Source organism: Scyliorhinus torazame, unplaced genomic scaffold (genome assembly GCF_047496885.1).
Source record: "Scyliorhinus torazame isolate Kashiwa2021f unplaced genomic scaffold, sScyTor2.1 scaffold_927, whole genome shotgun sequence".
NCBI lineage: Eukaryota > Metazoa > Chordata > Chondrichthyes > Carcharhiniformes > Scyliorhinidae > Scyliorhinus > Scyliorhinus torazame.
In genome coordinates this window covers 13,092-38,967 of record NW_027308654.1, presented here as the reverse complement: position 1 = coordinate 38,967, position 25,876 = coordinate 13,092, and the positions used below count along the sequence as shown (strand labels likewise).

General features: G+C 45.8%; 1 long non-coding RNA gene across 1 annotated transcript; it reads left to right on the top strand.

The window, feature by feature from the left end:
- The first annotated feature begins 3,408 nt into the window (after nucleotides 1-3,408).
- On the top strand, nucleotides 3,409-25,653 carry LOC140406847 (uncharacterized). Its single transcript, XR_011939341.1, has 3 exons — nucleotides 3,409-3,499; nucleotides 4,222-4,308; nucleotides 25,545-25,653. It is a non-coding gene; the product is annotated as an uncharacterized lncRNA (long non-coding RNA).
- Nucleotides 25,654-25,876: the final 223 nt, after the last annotated feature.

Below are 25,876 nucleotides of genomic sequence, written 5' to 3'. Positions count from 1 at the left end.
CAAGCCATGCCTTCAGCTTCCTTGAGTCAACTTATGTTTTGTACTGTTCCTGTGAAGTATCTGAGGTTATTTCACCACATTAAAAGGGCTGTACAAGTTATTATCCATCAAGTTGCAAACTTTTCGATGTTGGCTTAATTTCCACTGCATGTACTGTCTTAAAAAAAAAGGACCACAGGCTCTTCGTCTCGAGGAGAAGATCAAAATACCAGAGTTAGTTTCAATGGCAGGAGCTGTTTCTGAATTAATTTCATTTTAGTTTGTGATAGATCGAAGCATGTAAATAATACAAATGTGAACATGAATGATTATGCTCGTTGCCTCAACCTTTATTAGCCTTCAGTGGAACATGTTAGAATTCATAGATTAAAGTGAGAAAATGATATAATAGACGTTAATGTCTGGAATTTGCAGTAGAATTGCGATGGGGTGACATGTCACTTTAAGGTGCTTTGAATGGTTTCTTCATGAGTGAAACGTGTGCCAGACATCAGAGAACAGCATCTCAGAGTGTTAGATTGAAGGTGCCTTATGTCAAAATAAAAACATTAATGTTAATTCAGACTTAATAGGGAATGAAGAATTGACTTGCTCTCTAATTAGCCTGATAAATGTTCAGTCCGGGTGATAATTTAAATGAGTGAATCTGGTATTCGAAGGGAGCTCTGACTTCCATCTAGTGAAATAATCACAACATGCTGGGAATGCACAACAGGGCAGGCGGCAACCATGGAGAGAGGAAAGCTGAGTCAATGTATCAGGTCAGTGACTTTAATCAGAACCAGCATCTCAATTTACAATGATAACTCCATGTTTTGCTTTTCACGGAATGTTGCCAGTGCTATTGAATGTTTCCAACGTTTTCTGTTTTTATGCCAAATTTCATATTTGACCCCGAAGTGTCATATTTTCATAAAGGAAGACGTATTGCAACTGAAGTGTCGTGGTTTTCTTTGTTGTACACCAGTTGACTCAGTGATTCTCACTTTCCTTCACTTCTAGTTCTGTCTCGTTCCTCATTTCTCTTGTTCATTTCCATCCATCACATTTTTTCGTCCGGGGCGATTTTTCACCCCCATTCACCATCAGCCACAATGGGGGCCTGGGTGCAAAATCTTATCAGAGTTGGGAAACGTGATTCTGGCCGCCGGGATCACGATTTTCTCTGCCCCTCAACTGGAAGCCCATAAAAGACGAGAATCACATTGTAATACAGTTAAATAAATGTTAATATAATTAATGAGCCCCCCCTCACTTAATATTCATAACTCGCCAGCGTGGCATCAAGTCGGTGAGGTTTGGAACAGGTATATAAAGGTGTGACTTAGTCAAGGGCATTCCCCAGGAACACAAAGGTAGGTTTAGCCCCCCGGGAGGGAGAGAGAAATGCCCAAGCACTGCTCATGCACTGTTGCTAGCACAAGTTGGCACTGTCCCTGGGCACAGGTTGGCACTGTAATTGTCAACCTGTGCCAGGGCAGTGCCAGGAACCAACCCTCTGGGAGCCTCATTGAGGGGGAGCGTTCCCATAATCTTTGCTGGGTGGAGGGATAGCTCTAGTGCAGGGAGGGGAGAGCTCCTGTGTTTCTGGGGGGATGTCCTCCCTTCCTGTGGTGGGGGATCTGTGTGGAGCTTATTTTTAGTGCAGATGAGGGCACCCTTTAAAGATGGTGGCCCGATCTTTGTGGAGCCAGCCTTGCCTGCCTATCTGGTCACAGTGACGGCGTAAATCACCCTCCCTGAGTGTCAGAAGACCTGGTCTGAAAACCCTGCTGCGCATCTGGAGAGATGCATGCCGGTTTTCAGTCAGAGCCTGACACTCTTACATGTTATAGTAACATTTCATCCTCCATCGCTCACTCTCTATCTTTATTTATCCATTCAATACTATCTTTATCTCTTTTGATTTAATTCAGCAAACTTACTGTAAGCTTAGCTTGTGTTAAGAAAGAGAGATATGAGGAAATTGGGTCCAGAAATGGGATCAAAGATGTAGCAGGCATTTTCAGGTTAACAGACTGAGGGAAAAACTGCTAGCATGGAGTCAGAAGGATACGCCCACACCTGGCCTGAGTTGCAGAGTCTCATTCAGACTTATTGTGGTTAATGGGAATACACTGTGTGCCCCTTTTCAGCCGGGGTGATTCACTCGAGATCTATTGTCCTTTGGGACATTCTTGTTTGACGGGCCCATTACAGGGTCTGATGGCAACTTTTGTCTGCAAATGGGAAGTTAGCTGCATATCAGTAGCATGGCTCTGATCTTTTGTATATCCGGAAGTGGGAAATCAAACAGCCAAAATAACGATAGTGTGTTCAAGTCTGGACACCTCAGGGGAGAACGTTTGTTTGAGGGTCTGGGCGGAACTCAGAGAGATATAGAAAGAATCCTGTTTTATCACGGAGAGAGAATGATGTGAAAAGCCACTTAAAGGGGTCATGGAAAGTTGCCCCAGAGAGAGGCTTTCAAAATGGATTCAGAAGCACGGTAGCACAGTGGATAGCACTGTTGCTTCACAGCTCCAGGGTCCCAGGTTCTATTCCCGGCTTGGGTCACTGTCTGTTTGGAGTCTGCACGTTCTCCCTGTGTCTGCATGGGTTTCCTCCGGATGCTCCGGTTTCCTCCCACAAGTTCCGAAATACATGCTGTTAGGTGAATTGGATATTCTGAATCCTCCCTCTGTGTACCCGAACAGGTGCCGGAATGTGGCGACTAGCGGCTGTTCACTATAACGTAATTGCAATGTTAATGTAAGCCTATTTGTGACAATAAAGATTACAATTATTGTTGTAGAAAGAACTTCAGTCATAGCAGAACATTGCTTCATAGGTTCAAGGATAACCATTTCCTTCCTGTGTAAGTGGAAAGAAAGCCAAATGTTCATTTGAAATGCTGTTTAATGGGAACTTGTGTGTTAGGGTTAAGAAACTGCATGTAATCTGTTATTGTTAGGGCTGATGTTTAAAAGTTTAAATATATTTCTCTTTTGTTTTACTAAAGTTTGTTTATAAAATAACCAAGCCTTATTTCTTATGTTATCACCCCTGGAACGAATCGATCTTTTCGCACCACCATAAAACTTAGCAATGTTATGCTTCGGGTACAGTATCTTAGCCACTGCTGAGAGCTGACCAGGTGGCGGCAACACTTGGACAATGCTAGTGGTATCCTTTTCTATTTTATGCAGTTTTTTAACTCATATTTTGGTGACTGGTTGGTGTCCTGTGGGAAGCCACTGACATCTTCCACACAAGAAGCCAGCCTTTGGTACACAACTGGCTGCTGTGGGGAAGGCAAATTTGGTGAAGATTGTTTTGGTGACAGGAATTACCATGGATTAAACTGGAAAATTGTATTTGATGTGTTATCCAGGAAATTGTTCTTCCAGGCCATTGTCCGTGATGAGATTGTAGGAAGACCAGCAGACATCCTCTATAGATGTATTATTTGGATTTCTGCTCACCTTACACTGACTCTGCAGCAGTGCATCAGGAAGAAGTGAGTCCACACTATAAAATTGCATTACTTGTTGCAAAATAAACAATTTAACTAAGCAAAGTTGCAGGATGTCTTGGATTGGGAAATGGAAAGAAAGCATGGTTGTACAGTTTGGGATGTTGATTAACATTGGAACTGAGTTACATTGCAGAGGTAGAGCAAAAGGAAATTTACTTTGCAGCTAATGGTGCTGTGCCTGCTCAGGGAGTGCTTGATGCTGATAGGGGTGGGAAGCAGGAGGAAATGAAATTAGACTTCAACTGAGCTACAGGATGGGTGGAATGAGATCAGCAACCTATTATACACCTCACCCGCCTTTACATTGCAATCATTGAGAGGTAGATTGGGCGTGATTCATTTTGGATGGCTGATCTGGTATTGCGAGAAGTTGCTGTGGAAGTTGAATTTCACCCCTCCAGGGTGTCTGAAATGAAACGTTTCCTAATCCACTGCACCAACCTCCACCCGATCACCTTGATGAGCACAAATTTAAAAATGTTGTGAGTTTTTGTCGCTATTTCTTACATCAGTTCTCCAGCTGCAATTTGTTAAACTATGCCAGGATAGAAGCCTCCAGCTCCTGGGTACACAACACCTAGTATTAGATGCTTAAAACATGCGACTATATTTGCAATATGTTCGAGGACCTGGAGGCTTTTATTGTGGCGATATTTTCAAAAGGGAGAGCAGGACATTGCTACTCTGCATTTGCTCTTTTGCAGCTAATCTGACATCAGGAATTGGGTGCGAGGACAACTCAAGCATTTGAGACTGAAAAAGAATGATTTTAGTTGGATAACAATGTCAAGGTATGTGGAACCACGGTAGGCAAAAGGAATTTAGTTGCAAATTAGCCATGATCTAATGGAATAATGGATCAGGATGGGATTAATGGCCTCTTCCAGTTCCTGATGTCCCCATGTACCTAAACAAATGTGCCCATTGGCTACAATATTAAAGCAATTGCAAATTGAGTAGTATTGAAGATATGGTTGCCTGACATACACACTGCTAATTCTCAATTAATTTCTAAGATCCGCCTAATTATAACAAGAGAAAACCTCCAGCCATGAAACACGCTTCTTTTGGGACCTTGCCACACATTGCTACAGGAATTAAAGTCCCACTGGAGCTCAAAAGAACAGGCTTTCATTGTGCTGAATAGTAGCAAGCCCACAGCTAAAACTATCGATGAGAACAGAAGGCTGTAGAAAAGCCTGGTTGACGAATACAGGCCATCAAGATTCTTTTAGATTGAGAGATCAGAGGTGGAGTTCCCTCATGTACGGTGCTGACTGGAGGCTCCCAAGAGGATCAAGGCAACGGTGTGGGCATGGGTCATCTCTGTCACGAGCACCAGTTCAACGATACCTCCTTGCACTTGGAAGTTCAGGCAAAAGTTTAATTGACCGTCCCAGGTCAGCTGAGATACAACAATCCATAATCATCCTATATTAACTTAATTTAATTAAATTAATTTAAGTATGCTTGGTACTTACAATTACTGCTGCCCGCACATGTTTAAGTTATGTACCAGCTTTGCAGTTAATGCTCATGAGGCATTAATAGGTCCTTTGCAGCTCAAGTGTTTGTTGCCTAAATCTAACCCTAAAGTACTTTTTTTTTGTCTAATGCAACTGAATATTGCAGAAACCGATCCTCATACTATGTTGACATTTGCCTATTACTCCATATCATCTTAACAATTGTCAAAAATGTTTTTAACTCTGTAACAGCAGTGAAGATCATTTAAAGGTGGAAGCTCTGACTTCAGCCCTCCTACCCCATTTGAGGAGGGAAGCCTCTAAATCATTGGAATGGTTGACACATAGTCTGGAGATATGGAAGTTGGGGAAAAGAGCAATCAGTTTAGGTTTCAGAAATAGCTTCTGTTGCTCCTCCAGCTCTTTGTATTCTCTCATTCACTGTTAACAACCTATATATGCAAGCCATCTATAATTCCACTCCTTCTGGTAGCTGTGTATGGCTCCCCATCACAGTGCCATTCCTTTCTCATCTCCTTCTCTACATTTTCGAGTTAATAGCAAGGCCCGAAATAGTGCCGCCAGCCACAGCATAATTCTTTCCCTCACAAACACTGTATAAGATGTCTCCATGTTGAGAGTGAGCTGCAGAAGGGTGCGCTGAATGCAATGATAAGCAGGAACAGTTGGTGATAGCAGCTGAGGAGGGGGAACCTGCTCGGCAGTGGGCCATGCTGAGTCATACTTTGGCTGGTCATTCGGGGATCTAGATCTTGTTGTTTTTAGCAGAAGGACGCTTTCAGAGCATCAAGCTGTAGTGCTAAGGAGTATTCCACAATTCACATGGGATGTACCATGCTAAACGGCTTTGCAAAACTACAATCCACCATGTAGCAACTCCAGTGACATCTGCACTGATGTCCCATGACAGAAGCCTGCGGGAAAATCAAGGGTTCTTCCATGGACGCCAAGACCACTGCACCCGGAGTGTAGAATGGAATACATTGTGGCCTTGATAGACTTGGAAATTAGTTTGAGAAATCAGCAGGGACTCTCTGACCTTGTTGGGTCCAGTATGTTTGTTGTTGTGCCATGGTGAGGAAGTAGCCAGTAACAGGGGTACGGCCAGAGAGGCAGGGATGATGTTAGAGTGTCCCAGAATGCTGAAATAAATCTCCCAAAGCCGACAAAGAAGTGTTTGGACAGCGGAAAGCACACAGGCATCGGCTGTCCATGCAGTAAGTGAAGTGTCTCAGTTCGATTTCAGCAGTCAGCCTCTGTGAGGCGAGGGACGCCTCAGTCCCGAGAAATTCTTGTTGGCACACAATAGCCAGTCACATCACACAAACCTTGCTACTGATGTGACAATTAGACAAAGCAGCAGATTAGGATCACAGAGCATACTTCACTCACTGCCCCCTAATAGAAACAGCGTTGGGAGGTTCAGACCCCTGAGGACAGGTGGATTGGAGACAGATGGATGAAAACCATTTTAAAAACCTCGAACACCATGCCAACTGCTTCTAACTGTTTGGGGTTGAGTGGAGGTGGGTCTTTGCGAGCTGCAAACTGTGCAGTGCAGAGCAGCAATACTAAACACTCTTGCCATTCTGTACTGAACGGTGATCCCAATTCAATCGAGGTATCTGAAGTTCTGCCTCAGCCTGCTATTGGCATGACCTTTGTTGAACTGCTGTGCTGGGAAACAGAAGAGGTGACATGACCTTTGACTGCAGAGGAGAGCCTTAGTGGAAAGGCTGCGCTGAGATTTCCTTTGCCAGTCCAAATAATGTTACTTTAGAAAAGGGACGTTGTGACAGGTGTCAAGAAACCGAGAAGCCCCTTTACTTACACCATAAGATGCCAGTAGTTACGGTTAAGCTTGGCTTCAAAACATACTTTGATTCCTACAGGATTGGTGTTGTTTAATGAAATAGTTGGGTTAAAAAGGTGCAATGGATAACATGCGACATCTTTGGAAATCCTGTCACTCTCTGAAACTAGACAGCCCTTTATGCCGCTGTCAGTTGTCTATGAGGAAGGATGCTCAAATGCACAATTCATCTGTCACTTGCTTCACATACACATTTGATTCATGGGTATCTGCAATATCTCCGGTGGTAAATGTCTTTGGCGCATCAAGGTTATTAGCAAAGGTAACTTAAGATTGCAGTAGCAGAGCATGATGGCAGTAGCAGTTTTAGCCAAGTATCAAGAATGAGGCTGCAAAGCAAAGACTGTTGGGATACCTGGCATAAATTAGCTCAGACAAAGGGCACAGCGAAAATTAAATCAGTCCAGCTTGAAGCAGGTACGAATCTAGCAATTGCAGGTAACTAGTCAGTGATTAGAGATAACTAGGTGTCAGTCGGCGGAATGATGAGATATACAGGAAACTGGACAGGTGATCTGAAAAGCTTTGCGCCTATTATGAGTCTTTGTGACCAAGAATACATGCTTGGCATGTGCACATTGACTCTTACTAACTTTTACAGATGCATCACAGAAAGCATCCTATCTGGCTGCATCACAGCCTGGTATGGCAACTGCTTGGCCCATGACCATAAGAAACTATAGAGAGTCGTGACCACAGCCGAGTCCATCACACAAACCCGCCTCCCATCCATTGACTCTGTCCGCACCTCCTGCTGCCTTGGGAAGGCGGGCAGCATAATCAAAGAACCCTCCCACCCAGTTTATTCTTTCTGCCAACACCTTCCATCAGGCAGGAGATACAAAATTCTGAGAGCACGCACGAAGAGGGTCAAAAACAGCTTCTTCCCCACTGTTACCAGACTCCTAAATGACCCTCTTATGGACTGAACTGATCTCTTCACCCAACTTCACGACTGAATAGTATTATATTCCATATGATTCACCTAATGCCTGTGTCTATGTATTTACATTGTGCATAAAGGTCCTATGTTTTTTCATATATGCAATGATCTGCCTGGACTGTAGGCAGAACAATGCTTTTCACGGTACCTCCAGACACGTGACAATAAATCAAATCCTTAGTCACAAATGGACAGGGACTAAATATATAAAAGACAATGGGGTATATTTTCTGGTCCCACCAGCCGCAGGAATCATTGCGTCCGGGAAAGAAACTTCGAGGGACCATTTAAAGGGCCATTGTGGACAGGAATTTCTAATCTTGGGGTGGGCACAACCGGAAAATTCTGCCCATTGTAACAACTCAGAGGGCAGATTGGATTGGCTAAGACTGGGGGCTGGATTGTCCAGGGCACTGGGAACTCCGCCACAGGAGGCGGACAGCGGAGAATCCAGCATCGGGCAGAGAACAGGATCCAATGCTCCGGTCCCCCGCTGGCGTCGTGATCAAGGTGTGCGCTCTGCGTCAGGGGAAGGATGAAAATGGGTCATTAAGACCCATTTGAATCCTATTGATGGGCCTTGTACAATATTCTCTGGCCCTCATGATTCTCCTCCAGTCCTCTATGCCGGGAATCCCGAGAGTGAGGTTTGGTGCAGGTCCTGTCAAGCATGTAATTGATACAATGAACCTCACAGTGTTCCAAGGGGTAACTCTTTAAGTGAGTTGCCCCCAATGTCCATCTGAGGGCAACCCCCCCCTCCCGACAATGCCCACTAGACCCTCACCACCATGACCCCCAATTAAAGAAACCCCTATTTGAGACTCCCTAATTAAATAGCCCCCCACCAGAGACCCCCTAAATAAAGAGACCTCCTAAATAAAGAGACCCCCACCAGACACCTCCCATAAGAGAGACTCCTGCCTTGAAGCCCACCGTAAGAGAAACCAATGTCTGGAAGCGCCCCTGAGAAGAGAGATCCCAGTCTGGAAGCCCCCAGAAGAGAGAGCCTTGTCTGTGAGTGAAAAGAAAATCACTGCTTTAAAATTCAAATGTGCAATATACCTGTGGGCTCAGGCAAACGAAGCAGGACCTGTCAATTCCTGGAAAGAGAAAACCAGTCAGCTGGGTTCAAACCACCTCAGATCTTTGATCTGCAAGCCTTTCATTCTTTTCTCTGTGATGTTGATTTTATCAGGCTGTGATTGACAGCTTCCAAATGCACCCAGCTGTCTACATTGATTCATTCATCTCCCTTCATGCATGAGAGGCTTTGAAGTAGTGAGTTGTGAAACTAACAGAAAGCACTTAGCTCTCTTTGATGTGATCCAGGAGATGTCATTCACAGTTTGATGTTTACAAAGATTTCTGTCAGTTTCACAGCTGACTACTTTAAAGCCACTCAAGCGTGAAGGGAATTTCCCACAGTCCGCACTGTGCATAGATTTGCATGGCTAAGGATTAGGAATCACTTCCTGATTTACGGTCCCAGCATGAGCACAAATCAAGTACGATTCAGCTCCAGCAGGAGAACATAGTCTCCTAAACGGAGAATCCCGGCCAGGTTCTTCCTGTGATCGCTTGAATAAACATTCAAAAACCATACTTCAGTCTCTGATGTGTTTGTCAAGCTCACCGCAACCTTGTCTCAACGTGTACATTTAAAAAAATATAAATTTAGAACACCCAATTCATTTTTTCCAATTAAGGGGCAATTTAGCATGGCCAATCCACCTACCCTGCATATCTTTGGGTTGTGAGGGCGAAACCCACGCAGACACTGGGACGGGGAAGTGCAAACTCCACACGGACAGTGACCCAAGGCAGGTATTGAACCTGGGACCTCGGCGCCGTGAGGCAACAGGGCTAACCCACTGTGCCACCATGCTGCCGTACCTGTACATCTTTTAGTGGTGGAATCAGCAAATAGCTGCCAGTCACCTCACGTGCATTCTAACCTGCTTTACATCTTTGTCCCTTTCTCCATTTTCCCCCATGGAAGGGAACATCCGGTCTGTGGCAGCAATGGCTTCAAAAAGAAAGGATGTTCACCTCCCAACTTAGTGGAAATACGACAAAAGCAAGACACGGGAAGAAACTCCAGTAAAAATCTAACAATGTTTTGAGGCACAATAATAGAAATTCTAAACACACCTAGCTGTAATTTACAAGTCAGTTCTCCGGCATGGGCAGTGGAACAACTGCAAAACTGGAACAACAAGCTCAAAAGAAAGTCCACCAACGCAGTTTCTTCAGGAGCTTTCCTGAATTCCTGACAAAGTTAAGGTAGAAGATCTGGAGGATGCCACAGAAATCCATGGTCCATGTTGCTATATTAAACAGTTAAATACGTGGAAATTATATGAGGTTTAACCAGCGAATGTCGGGAACTACTTGGGCCAGCTTAAAACATAACCAGAGAGTAGAAATAGGGACAATTTGGGAGCAGGTTGAGTAGGTTACTATACATCTTCCTATCAGAAAAACCATTCCATGGTATTTTGAAATAGGTCAAGTCCAAAATGTTTTTTGTATATAATGATCAAATTATAGATTGTGGCTCAGGAATTCATGGGATCTCATATGCTATGGAAATTCATTGACTCCGAATGAACTGAATATTGAGCAAAACATATACATGAAGCTGACGCTTTTCCACCCAAGTCATATTTCTGCCCTGGTCCTGGCTAAGTTGCAGAATCTGGGTACCTCGTTTGTACTTGGTTACTGGGCACAAGCAATATTTGGCATGTATCATTGTGATGTAACTACCAAGGCGTAGATAACTGATCAATACCTCTTTGTGTTAGGCCATTTTATTTTAAACACCATCTTTTGATGATGTTCAATGAAATGCCCATTAGTTTTGATGGAATGTGTCGGAGCAATATTAATTCCGTCCATTACTGCAGGGTCAGTGCATGCAGACTTTTGCTTCAGCTCTTTACAGTATTTAGTGAGCAGTGACGTGCTTGGCAATCAGGCACTCCTTGTTATTGTCAGGGATAAAGGATACAATAATTGAGCCATTTAAATTTCAAAATAATCAGGTTCTGTTTTAATGAGGCACACTTTGAGGCACGGGCCTCATTTGAATAGAAAGCAGCAAGCGACAAAGCTCACTGGATTTCGGCTGACATTATATTGGGTGACACCCAGTCCATTCAGCTGGCAGAAAGGTAATTCCAGAACTGGGGTGGGGATGAAAATGTTAGACTTGAGGTGGGGGAGGGGAAACTGCGGTGGTAGCCAGGTATGGCTGCAGTCCACCATGTGGTGGCTGCCACCCACTAGGTAGTTGCTCGATCCTGTATTTCCTCGCTCCTGAGCAAGGGGACCGAACCTGGGAGGTTTTTAAAAAAAATCTTGTTTGAGGGTGTAAGTTGCTTACCAGGCTTGAACCCCATCAATTGGGTTCGCTGTTGTGGAGGCTGGTATGCTACTTTGCTCTTGACTTGCCAGCCAAAACTGCAACTTCCCTCATTAGTCTCGATAATGTTAATTCTCGCTGAGGAAGTACCTGGCTCCAGGTCTGTTCATATCTGTTGCTTTCCTTATAAAAATAGATGAAAATCCTTCATCTTGGAAGGCAATCAGGAAAGTTTGTGAAGCAACACCAGTAGGTTGATCTCCCCATATTAGTCAGTTATTCCATCTATCTCTCCTGAAGTTATAGTGGGAGATCTGAAGAAAATCATAGGCATTTTGAGGCCTTAATATTTAACTGAAGTAAATAAGAGTAATAATGATGGTGGCCAAACGTGTGGAGTAAATATTCCAATGAATTGCTGATGATAGGTATGAATCTTTGACCATAGTTGAATAGAGGATCATTCTATCTGTAGAGTTTCTTGGTATTAGGCCCCACGAGATAAGCTGCTGGAAATCACTCTCAACATTTGAGTTAAAAACAACAAAAACACATCGACATACAGACCCTGTTTTCCCTTTTGCTTTTGATTACACTTTTGTAAAATACTCTTGGCAAAAGCTAGAGAGCTGAAATAAATCCAGCATAGATAATTCTAAGTAAAAGAAAATGCAGGAAAGTATATCAGTTGGCATGGAATACTAATATGTGTGTTGGTGTACAACAAATGTGGCTACCTTGCAATGTTGGTACATGCCGGTCTTTGTATTTTATTTAGTTAAGTATTTTCCTTTCAACCACAAGGGATAATGTGTCTATGTATACAATGAAATGATATTGGTCGATCCTCTGCTCTCCGTGAATTGTATCTGATCGCCATGCGACAATTCTGTCAATTTGTGCATTTTGCATTTAATGGCGATCTATAGGGTCATGGTTTGCCGTTTAATAAAACCCATCCCTTGGTAAGATGAGACTAAGGACTTTTTGACCGTGGATGCTAAGAGCTCTCTTTGGAGCGTTGTACTGTATGTTTTTGATCATAATGGCATCACTCTATCTTGAAGCTGTTTACAGCATTCTATTGTGTGGCTATCATTTCCAGGTCCTCAATCACTGCTTCCACTGCAAAAAGCATAGGTAATTGGGTAATGCCTCTTTGTGTTAGGCCATTCTATTTAAATGCAGACTTTTAGTGATGTGCAGTGAACTGCCCATTAGTTTTGATGGAATCTGTAGGAGCATTATTAATTCTCTCCATTACCACAGGGTTAGTGCTCGCAGGCATCAGCTCTTTTCGGCATCTAACCTGCTTAGCAATCAGGCGCTCCGTGTTATTGTCAGGAATAAAAGGCACAATAATGGAGCCATTTTAATTTAGAAATAATCAGGTTCTGCTTTAATGCTCTGTCATTTTGTGGCACAGGCCCCATTTGAATAGAAGCAGCAAGCAACGCAGCTCATTGGATTTTGGCTGACATTATAGTGGGTGGCACACTATAACCCCTGAAGTGGGGTATAAATTAAACACTTGTACACGGAGCAACAGACTAACTACTAACTCCTCAAGGGCCCAGAAAATTAAATATAAACTTACATTTTCAGCGCATTAGTGACTGTGTCACCAGTAAAGCCTTTTGGATGAATATCCAGAGTGATCCAGCCAGTCTTTGCCAGAATGTCAGCTGGAGTCCTATGTTTACTTTGAATTCATTCAAGAGTTGTCAATGCCGCTAGGTAGGGCAGCATTTATTGCCCATCCTCAATTGCCATTGAGAAGGTTCTGGTAAGCTGTCTCCTTGATTTACTTTAGGCCAAGTTGTGTAGGTGCACCCATGGTGCTGTTCCGGATAGAGGTGCCAGGATCTTGACCCAGTGACAATGAAGAACAGTGGGGCGGGATTCTCCGAAATGGAGGCAGAGTGTCCGCGCGAAACGGGCGCGGGCACTACCGATTCGGGGGCCAGCACGGCGCTGGAGCGGTTCACACTGCTCCAGCCTCCCTTCCCGGCGCCAACTGGGTGCCGCGCCAACCCGCGCATGCGCAGTGGCGCCGTGCCAATCTGTGCATGTGTGGGGGACTTCCTCACGCGCTGGCCCCGATGCAATATGGTGCGGGTGTTGAGGGGCCGGCCGCGTAACAAAATAGGGCCGGGGCTGGAGAGGCTGGCCCGCCGATCGGTGGGCCCCGATCGTGGGCCAGACCCCATCGGAGGCCCCCCCCGGTGAAGCAGCCCCCCCTCCCCCAACAGGCCGCCCCCCGACCCTGCCGCAGAGTTCCCGCCAGCTGCAAGCAGGTGTGGACAGCGCCGGCGGGACTCTGCCGTTTCCGCGCGGCCACTCGGCCCATGAAGGCCGGAGAATCAGCGGCCCGCGACCGCCGCCACGCCAAACGCGCCAGCGCAAATGGTGCCAATTCTCCGCTCCTCGGAGAATCGCATGCCGGCATCGGGGCGGCGTGCCGCGGTTGCGGCAATTCTCCGGCCCGCCGCGGGGCTTGGAGAATCCAGCGCAGCGGTATATTTCCATGTCAGGAAGGTGAATGACCTGGCGGGGAATTTCCAGGTGGTGGGGTTCCCAAGTATCTACTGCGCTTGTCCTTCCAGATGGTAGTGGTCGCAGAATTGGAAGGTGCTGCTTAAGGGGCCTTTGTGAATTCCGTAGTTCAGCAATTTTTAAACCTAGGGCTATGACCTGCAGGTGGGTCATGGGTGGGTGTCCGGAGGGTCGCGGGGTCATCCACGCGGAATTCCCAATCATGAGGCCATGCACCACAGGGTTCCCGATTGCGGAAAGTAGTGTTCAACGGTGTGACCACTTAAAAAAATATCTACCGCAACTGACTTTCAGAATGCCGGCCATTCCAAGCGTGCATGGCCCCTCAGCAGTGCGCAGGCCCACAGCCCAGCTGGGGAGAATGCCTCCTCCTGAAGTCAGCGCAATGACCCAGGAGCAGATTTCTTTTTATTAATTGCTGGAGTCCTCCTGCCTGGTTTATTAATTGTACAGGGAAACACTGGCAAATGAAAGTTTAAAAAAAAACAAATTTCAAAGGCATTTGAAGATTAAGCATGGCAAGTTCGAGGACAAACCTCTACTTTTTTTCAACGGACGCAGCGAGATCTTAACTCATCAGCTGAGCTCATTATCAGAAATGTAACATTGAATAACAAAGCAAGTGAGATCGTGAGGAACGAGCAGGCTTACCTGTCACATTAAAGGTAAGTGAAAATGGTGGACCTTGAAGATCGGCCGCTTTGGGTCGCGAAGGTTCGTCGATATGGGTCGCGATTGTCGGCCAGCGGGGTCGTGAAGGTTAGCTGGTGTGGGTCCCGAAGGATGGCCGGTTGGTAAAAATGGGTCCTGGGCATAAAAGCTTGAAAAACACTGCTGTAAATGGTACACACTGCTTCTACTGTGCGTCGGTGGTGGAGGGAATGGATGTTTATGGAAGGGATGCCAATCAACTGGGCTGATTCGTCCTGGATGGTGTCAAGCTTCTTGAGTATTGTCGCAGCTGCACTCATCCATGCAAGTGGAGAGTTTTCCATTGCACTCCTGACTTGTGCCTTATAAATTGTGGAACGGTTTGGGGAGTCAGGAGATGATGTACTCGCTACCTATTGTTATAACTTACCTGTTAACTGTGGCCGACATATAAATTCTCACAAGGGACCTACGGGGTGGGGATTTTTATCTTCCCCATGCTCCTTGCAGAGTATGAGCTCCCCCACTAGGTGCAGGGTATCTCAATTAACCAATGTACAAAAGGTTGGCTAGTAAGGTATTGACTAGAAAAGGAACCCGGTGGGATCTACCGGATAGTGTACATATCGTTTGTGCAAATAAAACTTAATTTCTTGTTTTACTTCGTGTGGACTACCCCTGCCCTTATTAAACTGGCGACGAGGAGTAAACTGGTTTGCTGTCGACACTGTGACCTATTCAGCTAGGCCGCCTCCCCGATTCCCTGAACTTGGGTTTGGATTTCTTAGCTTTGCCCTGACTCTGTTTGGGTGGTTAGATGCATTTGAAGATTGGAACCAATATGCTGAATGAATGCGTTCTTTCTTCTGGGCCAACAATATCACAGAGAGCAAGCGGCAGATGATCATACAGTTGACGGCCTGTCGACCGCATACATTCGGGGTTATCTGGAGTCTCATGTACCTGGCAATGGTTCAATGAGGGGGAGAGATCCGCCGGTGAGTCCGTCTTCAAGTTCATATCTCAGCTAAGGAAAACAGCTGAGGTATTTGAGTATGGGAATGTTCTGATATGCTCCACAATCATTTGGTCTGTGGTATTAACAATATGGAAACCAGAAAAAACTTTTGGCGAAATTTCCTTAACTTTTCAGCAGGCAGTACAGATCTCCCTGGCTCCAGAAAAAGCGGAACGTGGCATCCAAGAGATAAAAGGGATGGAAGTCAACGTTTGGGGTGTGGCGCCTCATGTGGTACCCTCGCGGCCCATACCGAACGCCGCAGCGACTCTGGTCTCTGGGCGAAGAGCTGCCCGCCGAGACGTGCAACGTCCCCGGCATCAGCTGAGTGATTAGGGCCTGCGTGTGATGTGTGGACACCGCTCTAGGCATGCCCGCAGGCAGCAGAAGGGCTAGCGCTCCAAGCACCTCGGTCAAGGTAGTCATCAGCTCCGGGGCCAGCCTTACATCTGGATGACCCAGAAGAGACAGAGGATGAGGCTGAGATGCAGCTGAACTGTTTGGCAGTGCCCCGTGTGGCTCCGATTCATGTTCAAATACAAGTGAATAGTCACAGGCTCCAAATGATACAGGAGGGGCTGTTTCTGTGGTGGCGCAGAGCACTTTTGATCTGATCGAGTGAGGAATGCATAATTTGCCTTTGGCTGACACGATGGCTCATTTGGCCACTGATGCAGGGGAAAGACTATGCGTTCCACACTCACCCTGGTGATTTATAGGTGCCAGTCACTGTGCCTTCCCCTCATTGTTGTGCAGGGAAATTGCCCTCGCCTGTTGGGCTGTGATTGGCTACAGTTGGATTCACAGCATTTCTTCCAAGTTGGGTCTGTGTACGGTGCTGGGAAAATTCCCGGGAGTATCCAGCCTGGTTTTGATACATAAAAGGGGCCTTAGCCAAACTCCAGGTGGCCCCGGAAGCCCAGTCCCAATATTTTTGTGCCCGCCCGGTTCCCTACACTGTAGTGGAGAAGGTTGAGACCGGACTTTGGTGTTTAGAAAATGTGGGCACCATTCGGCCTGTGCGCTTCATTAATTGGGTGGCACCAATGGTCCCCGTAATGAAGCCAGATGAGACAGTCCACCTCTGTGGAGATAATAAATTGATGGTGAACGCGGCTTTGAGATTGGACCGTTACCTTTCACCGTGCATTGAGGATTTGTATGCAACATTGGCCGGTGGCTGTACGCTCACGAACTTGGACATGTGCAAAGCTTATCTACAGCTGGGGCTCCATAAATCCTCACGGAAGTACATCATGATTAATATGCACTAGAGACTCTATGAGTACACCTGGCTCCCATTCAGAGTATCCAAGGCACGCACAGTATTCCAGCGCATCATGGAGAACATCCTGCATAATTTGCCGGGCGTAGCGGTTTGCTCAGACATCGTGTTAGTCACAGGGACCACAGACCAAGAACATTTGCAAAACATTGAGGCGGTGTTGAAGTGGTTTTCCGAATATGGTGTCCACCTGTGCCACGTGGAGTGCGTGTCTCATGCGAAAGAAGTGCTATATTTGGGATATCGGGTGGACTGAGATGACCGAGAAGATATGGGCAATTAAAATGGCCCCCACTCCATGAGATGCCACAGAACTTTGCTCTTTTCTTGGACTAGTAAATTACTATGTCAATGTCTTTCAAATTTGGCTACCATCCTAGCCCCCCTCTACTTGCTCTTGAAGAAGCACCAGCCTTGGGCTTGGGGCAAGGCCCAGGATGTGGTGCTTAAAATGGTAAAGTGGTGGTTGCCCTCTTCGGGGGTGTTGACACATCTTGATAGACTGGCAGTTTGGTGTTCTCAATCAGGTTGCCATTATTCCACACTCTCTTACTCAGCTTGGACATTACAACTACAGATTTTGAGATGTGTGTGTTGATTTCAGCATTAGGTGACAGAGTGCTGGTGATTTTGGCACCTAGATATGTAAAAGTATTAACAACCTCCAATGTCCCACTGTCAATGCTGATGGATGGCGGTATGGCAACGTCCTGGATGATGACACTTGTCTTCCAGATGCTGATATTCAAAACAAATTATTTACCAGCATAGATGTGTTCATCTGGGTTCTGCAGTCTCACAAGGTCGATCACAGGTAAATAAATTTCCCATGATGCACAGCAGGAAGATGTCTCGATAGTTGTTGCAATCACTGTCACCCTTGTTTTTGACGTGGAGATGTCGGCGTTGGAGTGGGGTGAGCACAGTAAGACGTCTTACAACACCAGGTTAAAGTCTAATAGGTTTGTTTCAAATCACTAGCTTTCGGAGCACTGCTCCTTCCTCAGGTGAATGAAGAGGTATGTTCCAGAAACATATATGCAGACAAAGTCAAAGATGCCAGACAATGCTTTGAATGTGAGCATTTACAGGTAATTAAATCTTTACAGATCCAGAGATCGGGGTAACCCCAGGTTAAAGTGGTGTGAATTGTCTCAAGCCAGGACAGTTGGTATGATTTCGCAAGCCCAGCCCAGGATGGGGGATGAATGTAATGCAACATGAATCCAAGGACCCGGTTGAGGCCGTAATCATGCGTGCGGAATTTGGCTATAAATTTCTGCTCGGCGATTTCGCGTTGTTGCGCATCCTGAAGGCCGCCTTGGAGAAAGCTTACCCGGAGATCAGAGGCTGAATGCCTTTGACTGCTGAAGTGTTCCCCGATCTGCCCGGTCTGTGCGGAGTGCAAACCGCACTTCTACCAGCCAGACCATGCGTGCCTGGTGAAGGCCTCCCGCCCCTTTGAACGCCTCAGTGTGGACTTCAAAGGGCCCCACCCCTCCACCGACCGTAACACATACTTCCTCAGCTTGGTCGATGAGTACTCCAGACTCCCCTTTGCCATCCCATGCCCCGACATGATGTCTGCCACAGTCATCAAAGCCCTCAACACCATCTTTGCTCTGTTCGGCTTCCCCGCCTACGTCTACAGCGACGGGATCCTCATTCACGAGCGATGAGCTGCATCAATTCCTGCTCAACAAGTGTATCGCCTCGAGCAGGACGACCAGCTATAACTCCCGGGGAAACGGGCAGGTGGGGAGGGAGAATGGGATGGTCTGGGGGGCCGTCCAGCTGGCCCTATGGTCCAGAAATCTCCCGGTGGCAGGAGGTCCTCCCCGACGCACTGCACTCCATTCGGTCGCTCCTATGCACTGCGACTAATGACACACCCCATGAACGTCTCTTCGCCTTCCCCAGGAAGTCCACCTCCAGGGTGTCACTCCCGACTTGGCTCGCAGCTCCAGGACCCATACTCCTCCATAGGTACGTCTGACTCCACAAGGTGGACCCGTTGGTTGAAAGGGTACAGCGACTCCACGCCAACCCACAGTATGCCTACGTAGCGTACCCCAACGGCCGCCAAGATACTGTCTCCCTCAGGGACCTGGCACCAGCAGGTTCCACCCACACACACCCCTCCGGCCCGACGCCACCCTCCCCTCCCCTGGCACACCCAGCCGCAACCTCTGCCCCAGGACAATCCGTCCTCACCCTGCCCACGCCCGAGGATGAAGAGGATTTCGACACGCTCCCGGAGTCACCGAGGACCAGACTGGCACCAGAATCACCGCCACCACTGCAGCGCTCCCAACGGCAGATCAAGGCTCCGGACCGACTGAACCTGTAACTTGATCTGGACTCTTAAAACATGAAAAAAAATTTCTCTGTATTTTAAAACATGTACTTGTATATAGTTCTCCACCACCCCTGCCGAACTCAATTTTAACAGGGGGTGAATGTGGTAGTCACCACTGATGTATATATTAGGTGATTTGTGTTAAGGCCCTGTACTACAGGTACGGGGGTAGTTCCCTGCCTGCTGGCTCCGCCCAGTAGGCGGAGTATAAATATGTGTGCTCCCCATACAGCAGCCATTTCACCAGCTGCTGTAGGAGGCCACACATCTTAATGTAATAAAGCCTCAGTTGCATTCAACTCTCGTCTTTGTGTAATTGATCATGCGTCAGGGGGCAAGGTTGAGAATAGCTTCAGCCGATACGGGAATTGAACCCGCGCTGCTGACCTCGCTCTGCATCACAAACCAACTGTCTAGTCAACTGACTTAAACCTGACCCTCATGCATAGTATGAACATTACCCCTTTTCTCCGGCATAGATGGAGAAGTTTGTACAGATACTGCAGGAGTGCTGGTTTCCCATGCTAGATAAGCTCATGTGTAAGTGAGTCAATCGCTTTGTTTCTCCACTGTGGATTTACTGTCCAGCTGTCCCATGGCAGGTAGGCTCTCTGTCGTGTCTTGAGCTTCCTGGATAACAGTGGTCTCCCCAGAGTGCAATTCAAGCTTGTGTCCCACCCATCTCTCCAACATTTTACTATAGTTGGTGATGACCCCCCACCCCCACCCCCTGCCTTTGTTTTCAATCGAACCATTTTCTTCGTCGATGGATCTGTTGCCTCTTTCATTCCTTCCTGCATGCCCCTGACATTCCGTGTGTTGAAGGACATCTGGATATTCTGACCAAATTGTCACCAGCAGTCACTGTGCACCATTTAGCAACCTGTTAGACTTTACTTTGAGAGGCTTTTAGTACATTCAGAGCCTACTCACTCGGATCTATCTTATAATCAATCAGAGGCGATGGCTTGGCTTCAATGACACGTTCCATCAAAGTGATGTTAGCCTTGAATCAATCAGCATTTTTCTCTCTTGCTTCCAATATGTTAAAAATGTGGTATTGTTGGGGTGTCTCAAAGTATGTTTCAGTTTGCTACTGCACTCTGTGGGAATGTCAGAGAGTGCCTATTCAATTGACTTGAGGTACTGTTGTATTTGTATCTGGGCACGGCTAAATGAAAAATATTCAAGGGCTGCATCCTAACCCAGCTGCACACCAGGGAGTGACCTGTATCACAGTCAGCACTGTGGTAGCTGCTGTGACGAGAATGCTGTTCAGAGAGTCACGTTCAGTGATGGTTAGAACTAGCTGGTGCCAATGCCCTGATCTTGGGTGTCTCCAGAACACCTTGTGGCATGGTTTGTTCACCTCACAAGCTGGGGGGTTCAGGTGGGAAGTGGCTATGCAGTGGGTCACAATAGTCTCTCCCCACCATCAAAGGCAACATGTAGCACAGTTCTCTATACAAATTGAGTTGGGGTCATCAATCGTAACTGCTGTTTCCCATGTTGTATTAAAGCTCTGCAGTGAAATTGGAGTGGAATTGCTCTCTCCAGGGCTCAAGTCCTGGGCTGCCCTAACGTCAGAATCCCCCTCTTGACCTCCCCAGTTAAGTCAAAGGGATGTGAAGCAGGTTGTAGGTGATGCCAAAAGGTTGCAGGAGATGCCAAACAAAAGACATCCGTCTGCCTTTGGCCTCCACTCCAGCCATTTATTCAGGGTTTACTCTCTTTGCCTTTCCCTCTTCCTAGGCATCCAAAAGGCAGTGCAGCTCGGAGTTTGACTCATCAGTCCAGTGTGTGTCCTCATGTGAGTTGACCTGCATATCTTTAGGCCAAACCTCCTCCAGATTCATCTGCAGCTTTGGTCTGGTTCCGTGAGGGACCAGTTTCTTTGTGTCATCATGAGGAGGCATAACTGAGGACTTGCTGATGGAGAGGGCATGTGTAGACAGGGATAAATTTGCTTCGCTTTTTTTGTATTGCTGGTAACAACCCTATAAGCTGAAAATGAGAAGCAAACTTTCAAACTAAAGCGGAAAGCGTGCAAACTCTCTTCACCTAAAAAACAGACGCACCACATCAACCTGTTAGACAAACAGCCAATGAAAGGCCCTGGAAAATTGGCAGCAAACAGAACATCAACATCACTGGGCTGGTAAACCTACCCACTTCGTTTGTGGCTGTTGCCTTCCAGGAACACTGGTTCCAGTGAGGTAAGTTTAACGCTTGTGTTTTTATCTTCCTCTTTTTGTAAATGTAGTTTGTGATCTCATTTTATCAATTGTTGATTCTCAATTAATTCTCAGTACCATTCTACACTTGAAAGAACAATCAGACAACCTGCTAACAGCCCTTTAAGTGAGCAATACAGTCAGGAACCTTTATTGATGGGGAAGGGTGTTGGGGGGATTGGTTACCTAAGGACGCAATAGGTGCCGCAATTGGTTCCAGACCAATTGGCTAATGGTCATGAATACAGTGGGAAAATGGTATCTGATTGTTTAAGGGGGTAATGGCATCTGGGTCATCTCCTGGACCATCATCATGAGGTTTCTGGGCTTTACTCCCCTGCAATACTTACAGAATCCAGCTACTGCCACCACCTCCACAATGCTTCAAAAATCCCTGATCAATCTTGTTGAAAGCCAGAGGGCTCTCTTCAGAATTTCCCTCTCTTACTCCTCTATTTTGCGTCTCACCTCAGCTCACAAAGCCCAGAAACTGCATCACTGAAACGTCTGATGTCAGGCCTGCCCCAAATGCCCCCATAGTCTCTGACCTCCTTCCCAAATTCCCCAGATCCCAGGGCTGCTTCCACCGCAATCCAAATTCTCGGTCCTGACCCAGCATCCTGAGAACCTCTCTTCTCCCATCCCCGGCATCTTCTCCCAGTTCTCTTGGACCCTGGGTCTTGGAAAACTTCTGTTTATATTTTACAATCCTTCCATGATGGTTGTTGCTGCATATTAAACCCTTGAGTTGCAGAGAAAGGTCTCAACCTAAATCACACTGAAAATCAATTAATTGTAAGAAGAACTACGGAGGAGAAAAAAAGGAAATTGCAATCTCCATTTTTAAATGTGCCTTTTCGTGAAATATGTTTCTAATCAGAGGTTTCTCCGGTGAAAAGCCTTCACAGATACTGAGCCACTTTGACAAAACGTCGAGCCTGAAAACAAGGTGCAGGCTGCCAATTAAAAGACTGCATTTATTACACGCTTGACTGCTATTTCTTATTGGAGCTGATGTGAGTTGGAAGCAGCATATTCAAATCATACTTTATTCGTGTGGATGTGACAAGCGTACATGCATTTGTTTTCTTCCGATTGGCTTTTATCTTTCCTGTAAGCAACAAGACTTTGATATCGCACCCATTCATCTGTGCAAGATTTTAACGGTGGTGGAGCACTAATGAATTGCATTAAAAAATTGCATTTTCAAGTTTGCTAAACAGGACATACTTTCTGAGGTGTGTTTCTGCATAACCAAATTAGCATTTGAAAACCAAGCTGCTTTTGCTTTAGCTTTACGAAATGAAGTACTGCACGGTGGCAGTAGCCTTGGGCTGCTACGACATTTATTAATGTCCATGAGCTTCTGCACTTCTTAATGTTGTGGTAGAAATTGACAATCTCAAAAAGCTGTGATTTACTGACAGAGCCCGCTAGCTGGAAGGAAATCTGAGTGTATTGAATGGAATCCAGATCCTGTTTAAGCAACAGTATGTTTGATGTGTCTTTGTTGCGTTTACACTGGGGTTGCCTCACAAGAGACACCAGTTCTGTTCAGACTAGAATTAAGCCATAATTTATCAGGCATTATTTAATCATTTAAGAGTGGCAAAATCAGCGACGATGCCAGCAGTCGAGAATAGCAGTTACTTCTTGTTTTGAAGATCAAGTGACAAAGATACAGATATCCATTTGCTTTGCTCATGGTCGGCCAGAGAATTTGTTGTCTTGTGATAACGGGAATGATAGAGGGAGGGATTTTTAAGTTTTGAGCCTGTGGGAGGGAGAGTTTTGGGAGGTGGGAGGGGAAGCAAAGGTGGCAGTAACACGCGGGAAATCTGGAATTCAGGAAATCCCCCGCACGCTATCTAGTTTTAGCTCAACAACTCAACAGGTTCCTCACCAAGAGGTCAGCCCGATTGTCGGACTTGGCTTGCATCAGGGCTCGGAGAACTGGGGAAGTGACTGCAGAACAAAGTAAGGCGGAGCCTCAACCAAGATGGGGGTGATTGGGGGCCTAATCTTGAGGAGGGTTGGCTTCGAGTGGAGACAGGGAGGCGTGGTTGGATGTCTCAGGGGAATGGAGTTTGGAGGCCTTGGACGAGTAGTGTAGGCCACAGGTGGCAGGGGTGGGGTACACGGATCAAAGACATCAGTGGCAGAATGATGGCATTCTTGAATTTTGCATGACAAAAATCGTCAGCACTATGGCTCTCTTTACATGATCTGGCGTTGGAGTCACCACTCTTTGCCAAAAAACTGGATGAAGGTATCAAGAAGAATGTATTCAAGTTCATAGGTGATACAAGGAAATTGGTCAGCATAGGGACCCTAAGTGGGAAAAAATAGACTGCAGACACATATGGATACGGTGAGGAACGCAGTTGTATCTGTCAGTTGCTTTCAAGATAGGTAAATGTAACGTAACACACTTAGTTTGGACAATTCCAAAAAAATGCATGTTACAAAAGGTTATGTGGTCAAGGTTTCTGAGTGGAAGGAAGGCCTGAATGCTATATTGTGTGAGTTGTTGAAGCTCTGTAACTAGTGACGCTCAGCTCGTGCAGATGTAAATAGAGTGTAATAGCAGGGCGATTAAATATAAAACAAGAAATGTAATTTCTGTTTCTATATATTGGGCTTTGTTTGGGCCTCATCCTGAACATTGGGAATGGACTTCTATAAAGCCAGTTTTCAATGGACAAATGCATTGAGTGATTGGAACTGAACAGGTGGGTCTGAGTTGATTTTGATGCTTTTGCTTCATTTGGTTATATAGCAAGCACGTTGCAGGATTACGCACATTGCTGACTGGTAATTTGCCTATGTTTCTTTTTGAATGTAGAGGGGCAGAAAATTAAATCTACCTTACAGAATTTAAATACAATTTGAACCTTTTAAAGGGAAGGTGGCCTTTGAACCTTTTAAAGGGAAGCAGGTCGCCTGAATTTACTTGAATTTGTTTTGGAACATTGGCAGAAAGAGGTGATGTTGCCAAGGCCCCTAGATTCTCTAATGTTGCACTGGAGGTCCTGGTGGGGGGTAATTGGAGGAGAGAGATTTTCATCACACTAACACATTGAGCAGGCTCCCACAAAGTATCCAGTAGCAGTCGGAAAGAGGTTGTAGAGAAGGTCAATGTGAGGACCTGGTTGCAATGGCAGAAAAGGTTTAATGACCTGACCAGGACTATTAAGCTAAGATTCCCAACTCTCATCATTGTTTCTCTCGCTAAGCCATAGACCATGTGTAGCCACATCACCGATAGGAATTCCCACCTCTCCCCAGTTTCCTGCACCTTCCTCAAATCACAGCACAATTCCATCATTCCACCCTCTACTACCACTGCTGCCTTACTCAGCACCGGTTAATGTTTGTACACCTCAGCTATCTTTGACCTAATTTCCCATTTTTCGACCATGACATGCACATCCTCAAGACATCTCACTTGGTTATTATGACATTGCCCCTTTCTTGCAAGAGCAGTTAGCACACAATGCACATTAGCAAACAAGCACAGGAGGCCATACTGGCATTTCCTTTGCAACTTGAGTAGGAAGTGCTCAACATCACAATCAGGCGATGTGTTAGATCTACTGTGACTGATGAGGCTAGGAGGAGTAGTCTGTCACAATGAAGTCTGTAACTTGTGCGTGTGTGATATTAACCTTTAATTTCATCAGCCGGTCAAATATATATTGAACTGCTTATAAAGGACTTTTTAAAAAACAAGCACAGGCACTGCCTTAAGATAGCTGCCACAGGTCACCTGGTCTTACAAGTTGGTCAGTTTCTGGAAAAAGCAAATGTGGGTTACAATTAAGACATGCCAAGACAACCTTGCATGGAATTTCACACAGGATGATGTCAAGAATGGCTTCAAGAAATGAACAGAAACTGCTGGATCCATTTATATTTCTATAAAGCTATCCTGTCAGGCAGAAACAGAAAGTCTACCAGAACAATGGATAGATAGAAAGTTTTCTTCCTATCTTATCACAGGGAAGAATGGCCCATTCAGAAGTAACAAAGAAACCAATCACCTGGACTATACAATAATAGCCACAGTCTGTCCAGACATGAGCTAATCAATTAACATCTGAAATCATTATAGGGATATTGGTCATGTGACCAGAATAAACATTTTGAGATGTATTTTAGTACAACACCCAAGCTGCCTAAAAGGACAGCCAGCAGAAAATATTTGCCAATGGAGCAGTAACACCATCTCTCTTTCTCTTCTCTCTCAAGCTCAAGACCAAATTCTTTGGAAGCCGCAACAGACATAGAGAATTTCCATTGAACAGAACCTCAGGTACTATCACATCAACTTTTGGAAAAGTAGGCTCAGCCACAGATACCAGCGAAGGTAAACAATGAACTTTTAAAAAAATCTTTAAACATTGAATCTTAATTTGGCCACAGTGTGTGTGCATGTGAAAGTTGGGGTGTACCTTTTTAAGTAGCGTTATATTTTCACCTGGGTATGCGTTTAGGAGAATAAATACTAGTGCCTTTGTGTTAACGTTCACAAAAACCTGCCGGACTGTATTTTTGTAATCAGCACATAAATGGTTAAGCAC